Here is a 9,032-nt window from a genome sequence, read left to right on the forward strand (position 1 = left end):
TGTGCGTGTGTGTGTGTGTTTGTGTGTGAGTGTGAGTGTGTGAGAGTGTGAGAGTGGAGTGTGTGGATCCAAAGGGCCCCTTAACCCTGCAAGGGTTGCCGACCCCATACTGTATCTTGAAGGAAACAACAGCGGGCAAAACACTTTTTAACCATCGTTAAGCAGCTTACGAACGAGAAAAGAGAGAGCCGGTAAGCGTTGATACGCGTATAGGATCGTATAGACCCACACGGGATCCTTGCATCGCGGCTGCTCCGTATCCTCGCGTGGGAGTGCGAGGGCGCTGACATCAGTATGTACAGAGGCACGCCTGAGCTCAGCCAACATTAATTACTCTGAAGAGATACCCATGTGCGGACACTGGTAACTAAGACAGAGCGTGCATTTATAATTGATTTGCGTGTATCTATGGATGACATGCTGCCCTCTCCTTGCCCTGGCGGCCATATTGCCCTAGGCAGGGAAAACGCTGTGGAAAAAAACATGGATCTGTTGGCTCTCCCTCAGACGCCAACCGTAGCTGCGCCGTGACCTCTGAACCCCCGGTAAAGGGGGTGGGGTGGGGAGTGTGTTGGGGGAGGGTGGGCTGGTCATAGAGACAGGTGCACCATCGGGAAATCTGTTGAAGATCATTTTTCCCTGTGATTTATTTTCCCAACTGATCAGAAAGGGTAATCTACCTAGCTCAGCCCTGATATGCACGCACAAGCGCGCACACACACACGCACACACAAACACACACACACACACACACACACACACACACACACACACACACACACACACACACACACACACACACACACACACACACACACATTGGTTAACAATCAAGACCTCTTTCTTTTCTTCAAGACCTTTTCCTCTTCTTCTTAACTACTCAGCTAATTATCTAGCTTTCAGAACTGCACACAGTCTGAAACAATGTCTGTGTGTGGTGTGTGGGTGTGTTTATGAGTTTCCATGCATGCATGTATGTATGTGTCTGTGCAGATCGGTATGTATTTTCTGTTTCTCTGTGCTAGAGTTTCCATGTATGTGTGTGTGTTTGTTTGCATGCATTCGTGAGTCTGTGTCTGCACCACGTGTGTGAGTGTATATGTGAGTTTTGTTAAGTGTCTATGTATGTCTGTGTGATTGTGTATTGTGTGACTGTATCTTCATGTGTCCGCATGTGGGTGTGGGTGTGGGTGTGCGTGTGTGTTTATGAATGAGTTTATTAGGATTTTTTCTCCATGGGGTCTAAACGAGTCTACCTTTAATACCACTGCGTGCAACTCATTACTCCTGACACCTCTGGGAAATTCATTTTCTATATCTACAATCTCAATTACGCCACTTAATTGATATCTTTATTTGCTTAATCGGTCCTTTCATTCAGTTCCAGGAAAAAAAGACTCTTGTGTAAGAGAACCTGTCATTTCAAAGACAACTTTCCATTGTGTTATTTTCCTTATGTCAGGAATGTCATGTTCAACGTAATTTAAAATTATGAGTGAGGATGACATTTTGTTTTGCTACAATCGGCGTTGGTTCATTGCCTCAACTTTCAGAATCAATTATAATTGAAAACCAAAATGAGTTTATATGTTTTTATGTCATTAAGATAGAGTCATTAAAGGCTCTAGGGAAGAGCCTTTAAGGCAGTAATTAGCCTTAAAAACTCTGAAATTGGCGCTCAGAATCCTGTGTACGCCTGACTGCTCTGAACCGGAATAATCGTTCAAACAAGTCTTTTTGGTAGCCACTTTGACACGTAGATATATATGTCAACAAGCATAGAATGTCAAATATATACAGTAGGTTGAAAAAGGTCTTGTGGCAAAAGATACAAAAAACTATAAAATGTCTTCGTAGTTTGTTAGTAAATTTACCTCTCAGCCTCCCGGGGTCTCACAAACCCTTACCTTTAAGTTTTCCTTGCATTGTATTTTCAAACCCTCCATTTACTTGGTGCTCTTGGATGTCACATACACGAACGCACGGAAACTTAGGTGACATGGGGAACACTAAAACAGGGATATTTGTAGTTTGGTGTACATAGCTCCATTCTGCCAATTCTTAGCATTGTAAATGAAGTACGGTAGTAGTTGACAATGGTTTGATTTAGGTTTTGGTAAAGCAGCCAAAAACGATCCAAAGTAGTTACTTGAATAGGGCATCGTTTTATATTGTATTGATAACCTATTGTTCAGTCCTGGCTGCTTAGGGCATGGAGTCGATAGATAGATAGATAGACGCCCGTTCAGCGAGGTCGCGTTGCGGCCTTTTAGAAGACACCAGACTAATTACCAACTGTCTAGGAATTATTACTCATCAGCACACGAGAACCTTTGCCATTTCAAAATATATTAATATATTTTTGAAATCCCAAATCTCTTTAAAAGGAGAGAGAGAGAGAGAGAGAGAGAGAGAGAGAGAGAGAGAGAGAGAGAGAGAGAGAGAGAGAGAGGGGAGAGAGAGAGAGAGAGAGAGAGAGAGAGAGAGAGAGAGAGAGAGAGAGAGAGAGAGGGGAGAGAGGAGAGAGAGAGAGAGAGAGAGAGAGAGAGAGAGAGACAGACAGAGTGAGAAACATTGGAATATCAAACTGTTAAAAATGAACAGAGCCTTTTTTTTCGGAAACAGGTTCTAATTTATCCAGGTCAACATTCAGTCTGTCTTGGCTTGGGCAGGATGGCAAAGAGGCAATGCTTGTAGGGTCTGACTTATCTCAGACCCATAAAACTGTCTCTGGTGTTGTTGACCACTCTATGTGTGGAAGAAGAAGCCATTAAGGACTGGTGTTAGCTTGGAACATGTGGTTTGAATACAGCATAGAATTAATACATTTACATCACAAGGCGAGACGATTATTCAATATTAAGGACTTTTCTGTCCTGGCCCTGACCAAATGTAGGCTATAGGTTAAACATACTTGAATTGATTGGAAACAATTTTAGAGCGAAAAATAAGTGCATGACAGAATCAATGGAAAGTCTTTTGACCGCCACTTTCCGACACCGTTCAAAGAAATTACTTGCGTTATACAAACCCTAAAAGATTTGGCAGGTGGCGAGTTCTCGGTTGTCTGCATTTTGTCTGGATTTTGGGACCAGCCACAGATAACCTTGCAATTCAAGGGTGACAACAGAGTGGCTCGCTTTGCTCATTCCTCTTTGGATCTTTTGATTGTTAGGAAAGACACCCACCCACAGCTTTTAGTGGTTTTAGCAGTGCTACTGCTGCTCCCAGGACTGAATAGCCAGACACTTTGGAGGTTGTTCGATGGAATCCTTTGGTCTCGTTCTCACGACTTGGCCTTCGCAGGCTGCAGCCGGTCCTACCACCACTGGGATGCCTGCCTTCCAGCGTCTTGAATTCCTTCGCACTGATATTGAGGCAGCTTGATAACCACGTAGTCACATCCCCACTGGTGCTTCTGACAGTGGTTCATAGCCATGAAGTCTCATCTCGGTTATCCTATATTTGTTTATCCGTTCCTCAGACATCTAAAACACTGGATTGCATCGAAAGTCTTCACATAACACAGTTGCATTTCAACGTGTGATCAACTGCCCTTGGTATGTCACTTATATCATACCCAGAGGTAGGGTTCTGTTTGTCATTCTTCCCTTATGGGAATACGGATTCTGCTTCCCTGTATATTAGTCTAGCTCTCATTGCTGGAAACCCCTTTGTTTTAACCCCTTGCTATCGACAACCCGTTATATTTGTTTAGTAGCCAATCTCTGTCGCTCACCTTTGCCTAACCCCATCGCGGAGGAAGCATGCTAATCTATTGTTGGCGCTGAGGGGAACTGTCTACCTGGACTTGTAGCCCAGCGTCGCTGGGATCTCTGCTGCTGTGGCATATTCCAGCTCATTAGCTTCGGTTAAGCCAGTAGTGGGGATTCTAAGAAGCGCCTGCAATGGCACCTGCTAGCACACTGTCCCGATGGTTGCTTCTGACTGTGGCGAGGCAGTCTAGTTCCGGGAGCTGACAGTTTATAGTGGCTTATTTATGACCATCACTCTGCTGTCAGCGGCAGGGATGTGTAAGGAGTCAGGCCCGCTTGGCGCTGTAGTTACACACCGCTGCTCGGCTGCTGGTTTCAGGTAAAGTGTCCCCAGGGTGTCATTCCGGTGGTGACACTCTCTCTGTAGTCCGTCAATCCCTGGAGCTTCCCTGTGGCTTGGTGTGAATCCATGGGTAACTAGCTGTTTATCAGAGAGTAAGGGTGTTTTGGTATTTATTGTGACCGTATTTGTTTCATATTGTTCCAGAAAGAAGGAGGTGGATACCTTTTGTGGGAGAGCATTCAAAATGTTATTCTTGTTTGTCTTGTTTGTTTTGGTATCATGTTGAAAGTCACATTTCCCTGGTTCCTGGAGCTACTTCACCTGGCCTAATTTGGGTCATTTCAATAAATTGTCTGCCCTGGTGCTATCTCTGTCATGTCAAACGTAAATAACTATAGTACCAAGGACCCCATAACTTAGTTATGTTTAAATAGTGTAAATCGTATCAGTAATAAACTGTTAATAAAAAAAGAAGAAGAATATTGTTTCATTTGTATTGAATGCAAAACGTACAAAGCCCTTGATGAGATCTTAAATCCTGCAAAGTATGAATGCACAATGCACATTTAAATACAGAATTTTTTGTGTGCACCACCGTCCGTGTACATCCAGAGGATCAACACTGAATGTCGTTTTCCATTGGGCGCAGGGAGGTATTGATGTGCCTATAATTATGCCCTTTTATCGTACTCACCTGTCAATCATGCTAAGGATAGCTCAGTGGAGGTGCCAGCTGAGAAGGAGTCCAGGTGTGAGATGTTGATGCTTGTGTTGTCTGTAGTCGGAAGCGGAGGTATCTCTGACCTGTCTGTGTTGAGGGATCCACAGCTCCGGCGGTTTCCCGCCTGAACCGGTACGTCTCATTCTGCCCATTGTGGAGCCAATTAGGGTGCCTAGCCTACTTTCTGTGTGGAAATCTGGGGAATAGGATTACAATTAAACAAAAACAACGGCACACAGATGCACACAGCAACCCCATTTGCCAGGCTTCCCCAGCGAGTCCCGCCCCTCTGGACAACACATGGGACACCGAATGTCTCAATTGGAAGAAAAAGGGAAAAGTCAAACAAACAAAAACACAACACAAATAACAAAAGATGAAAGAAATCTAGACAATAAAGGAAATGGGCCCCCCTGTGAATTAGTCCATTCCTCCTCTGATGTGTTTTTCTTTCTTTTTGTATCGTTATTTTATTTATTTGTTGGCCAGCCATTCTCTACATTATTTCCCTCTTTTTTAATTGATGTTCTCTATTGTTGTTGTTTTTGCGGTGTTTGTCTCAGAGATCATTGTAATTCTCATAAATGGTTGAGACTCTGGCTTTGATCTCATTTAGAGAGATAAACAAAGAGGAGAGGAAAAAAACGCCAAAATGTTTACAAGTTTATTTGTTTTTATATTAGATGTCATTCATGATGCATTGCTAATATATTGACTACAGATTACTGCATGTTGAATACTGTGAGGTTGGAGGGTAAAATAAACATGCATATCTGTCTATCTATCAATGTATATATATGTGTATTTATCTATGAATCTATCTCAATTGATTTTTCTCTCTATCTATCTTTCTCGCTATGTATGCATCTATCTATTCATTATTAATAAACTTCTCTGTGTGATATTATTATTTCATGTAAATTGGGGGTCAAATACACACACACACACACACACACACACACACACACACACACACACACACACACACACACACACACACACACACACACACACACACACACACACACACACACACACAAACATTAACAGCAGCATACATCCTCCAGCACTGACCTTAAACTTTGACACCAGCATTAATAATGTAGATCTAAATGAGCCGAGGCTATTATTAATAGATATAAATATCAATACAAACTAAAATTGTGTCTCTATTAACATTTAATACCTTTTGCGTTAAAGCTTGTGATATATCATGATGTGATATGTACAATATCATGCGATAGGCACTAGGACAAATCTTTCGTAATACTTCTGAGTGTGCATCTCTTTCTGTCCATACATGTCGCCTTAAGTTATCCCACACCATTCTTTCATTTATTTTGTAACTTTCAAACTAGTTATGTGAAATGTGATTATGTTTTAACAATGAGCCCGTCTCCTATCTCTCAGTCCACCACGGTGTGAGGGAGTTTTGATGACGCTTGGGTTTTAGTACATTTTAACTGTGTAGCCTACAGTTTTCATAACAGTCTGCCTGCCACTGGGTTTAGTTTTTTTGGACAAATTAATTTCCCTCCCACCCAGTGTGAATGCGATACATGAGCGTATTGATGTTTGAGGCGGTTGTCGTCAAAAGGGAGCATGTGTGGTGTGTTGTCGCGTCTGAGACGCTTTCCCCCGGTAATCTCTTTGAATCTCCCGTCTCTCTCCGTGTGTCTTTTTCTCCATGTCTGGACGGATATATGTTTGCTAAGTGTTGTTGCTGTTGTTTTGGTCACTTAGGAGATGATTAGTATTGAGTGCTTGGAATAATTTGATACTCCCTCTTTTATTATTATTGTTTGTTTACATCTCTGTAGCAGGGATGGAAAATTAATAAAATGAGATTGCTCACATAATATTGCTTTAAAGTGCATCCTAAGGGGTATTTCATATTTTGTATAAATTATGGAATGCAGGATTTTGTTTGACTCACAAATTAAGGATTTTGCGATACTGTTTCTAATATATCCAGCTTACCTGGTGTTCCTCAAGCGACGTAACTACATATCTTCCTAATACTTTTGGACATGTATCATTGATCGATATGATCGATGATACAGTAAATATCCCATCAAGAAAGGGAAATAGGAATTGGTTAAGAAAAGATGAGAATAGAGACAAGGTTGGGACAGTGCCAGCGCAGTTACCCCAGTCCCAATCATTACGAGAGGCTGTTCAATAAGCACATATATTTACACTGACCTTGGTCAGAGAGAGGCTCATCTCTTTATGTGGCATGTAAAAATAGATCAATAAAAAACATGTATTCTTTCAAGCCTTCGTTTCATTTAGCATTCTTGGAACTCTATTCAACGTTTTTTGGACTTAATATTCGCAGGTCTCTTGGGAAAAGATTATATTAAAGTAGAGAAAGAATATATTAACATTTCCTGGCAAACACCTGTTCCTGTAAAAAAAATACCAACTGAAATAAAACATCAACAACAAAACGCAAAATAACGCAAAAAAACTGCTGTATGTGTGTGTTTATGTGTTTGTGTGTGTGTGTGTGTGTGTGTGTGTGTGTGTGTGTGTGTGTGTGTGTGTGTGTGTGTGTGTGTGTGTGTGTGTGTGTGTGTGTGTGTGTGTGTGTGTGTGTGTGTGTGAGAGAGGCACTCACCAGAGGCTCCTGTTGTTTTGCTCAGAAGACGCTGCTCCACATTAACATTTGTTAATTTGTTTTGACAAGAGATAAGCACCAGACAGTTTCGCCAGCCAGGGACTTTGAACCAAAAGCTCTAATGAAAATGCCTTGATTGAGTTTAAAGTTTAGTATTTGTATCTGTTGTTACGGACTAGGCAGGTGGCGATAGAAAATGTATGATATAGCTATTCTGTATAAGTGAGCAATTTGATCAACATTTTATCAATCGTTTATAGCCACCAGCAAAATAATTATTACAACTTACGATGGTGAAAGGATGGATTTGATCAGAAAACGTCCAAAACGTCCTCCGTCATCGGTTCGCCTGGTGCCTCTCTTCATTCGGCCGAACAGTCAAATGATACCCCGATTCCTCTTCACCTGAGCACCCTGCATCGTCTCCGCCCTCGTCTCAGGGTAACTGCGTCTCCAGAAAACTTTTCTCCACCATGAGTCTCTCTGTTTGAGTGTGTGTGTGACAGCGTCCTCCATCACCAAACCTGTTGAAACATCTCCAAAGCATGGGAAGATGGATCTGATCTCGCGAGGGAAGGCTTCTCAGGAAGTGGTGGGGGGATATGGAGAACGAAAAAAAATGAAATAAACACAATGTTGAGATGGACGGATCAGGAAGAAGACGAAAAAAAATAAAGAATGTTTGATGACAGCTGCAGATTGCAATTAAGTGTTGTGTGCTCCAGTGGAGCAGTATCTGCAAATCGGTTGCCTATGCTGTATGTGTGTTTCAGTGTGTGCTTGTGTCAGTTTGTTTTTATTAAGGTGTGTGTGTGTATGTATGTGTGTGTATACATGTGTTTAAGTCTGTCTGTGTGTGTGTGTGTGTGTCTGTGTGTGTATCTGTGTTAGGCTCTCTGTGTGTGTGTGTGTGTGTGTGTGTGTGTGTGTGTGTGTGTGTGTGTGTGTGTGTGCATGTGTGTGTGCGTGTTTGCATGTGTGTTAATGCGTGTTTGTGTGTGTATTTGTGTGTGTGTGTGTGTGCGTGTGTGTGTGTGTGTGTGTGTGTGTGTGTGTTTGTGCGTGTATCTGTGCGTGTGCTTGTGTGTATGTATGTGTGTGTGAGTGTATTGAGCCCAGTGATCTGGATCCGTGACCCAGCGGAGGTTCTTCCTCGACACGTGCGGGGACTCGAGGAGAAGCACCAGTCACAAGGCACCCCATGCCAGATGGCCACCCTCGCCAACCCGCCCCCACTGTCCCAAAACAAGCACCCACTTCCAACCCACCCCATGCAAACAGTTCCACTGGAACTGATCTGGTCTGCCTCTCAGCAGTCATCAAAACAACAACAAGGAAAACACACAAAAGAGAAGTAAAGCCAAGCAGGCGCACAGTGCCAGCCACTGGTCTGCACAGTTTAGACCATCCAGTCCTCTGTCTTTAGCTCTGCGGTGTCCAGCCTCTGAGAGAAAGTTATTCTGAGATCATAATGCTTCTATCATACGTCATAAAACTGTGATCAGATTCAGTCCTCTGTGGTAATCTTGACACTGAGCAGTTAATGCTTATGGTTCCTGTCTTATTTTGCCAAGTAACATTGTCCTCACTTTACATCTTGTAGCCATCTACAACCTCAAACTTGTATCC

At 42.6% G+C, this 9,032-nt stretch overlaps 1 long non-coding RNA gene across 1 annotated transcript in view; it reads right to left on the reverse strand.

Moving 5' to 3' along the window:
• Positions 1 to 9,032, reverse strand: part of LOC132473702 (uncharacterized) — a 215,506-nt gene that overhangs the window by 46,629 nt on the left and 159,845 nt on the right. The gene's annotated exons all lie outside the window — the stretch shown is intronic.

This window comes from Gadus macrocephalus, chromosome 15 (genome assembly GCF_031168955.1).
Source record: "Gadus macrocephalus chromosome 15, ASM3116895v1".
Classification (NCBI taxonomy): Eukaryota; Metazoa; Chordata; class Actinopteri; order Gadiformes; family Gadidae; genus Gadus; species Gadus macrocephalus.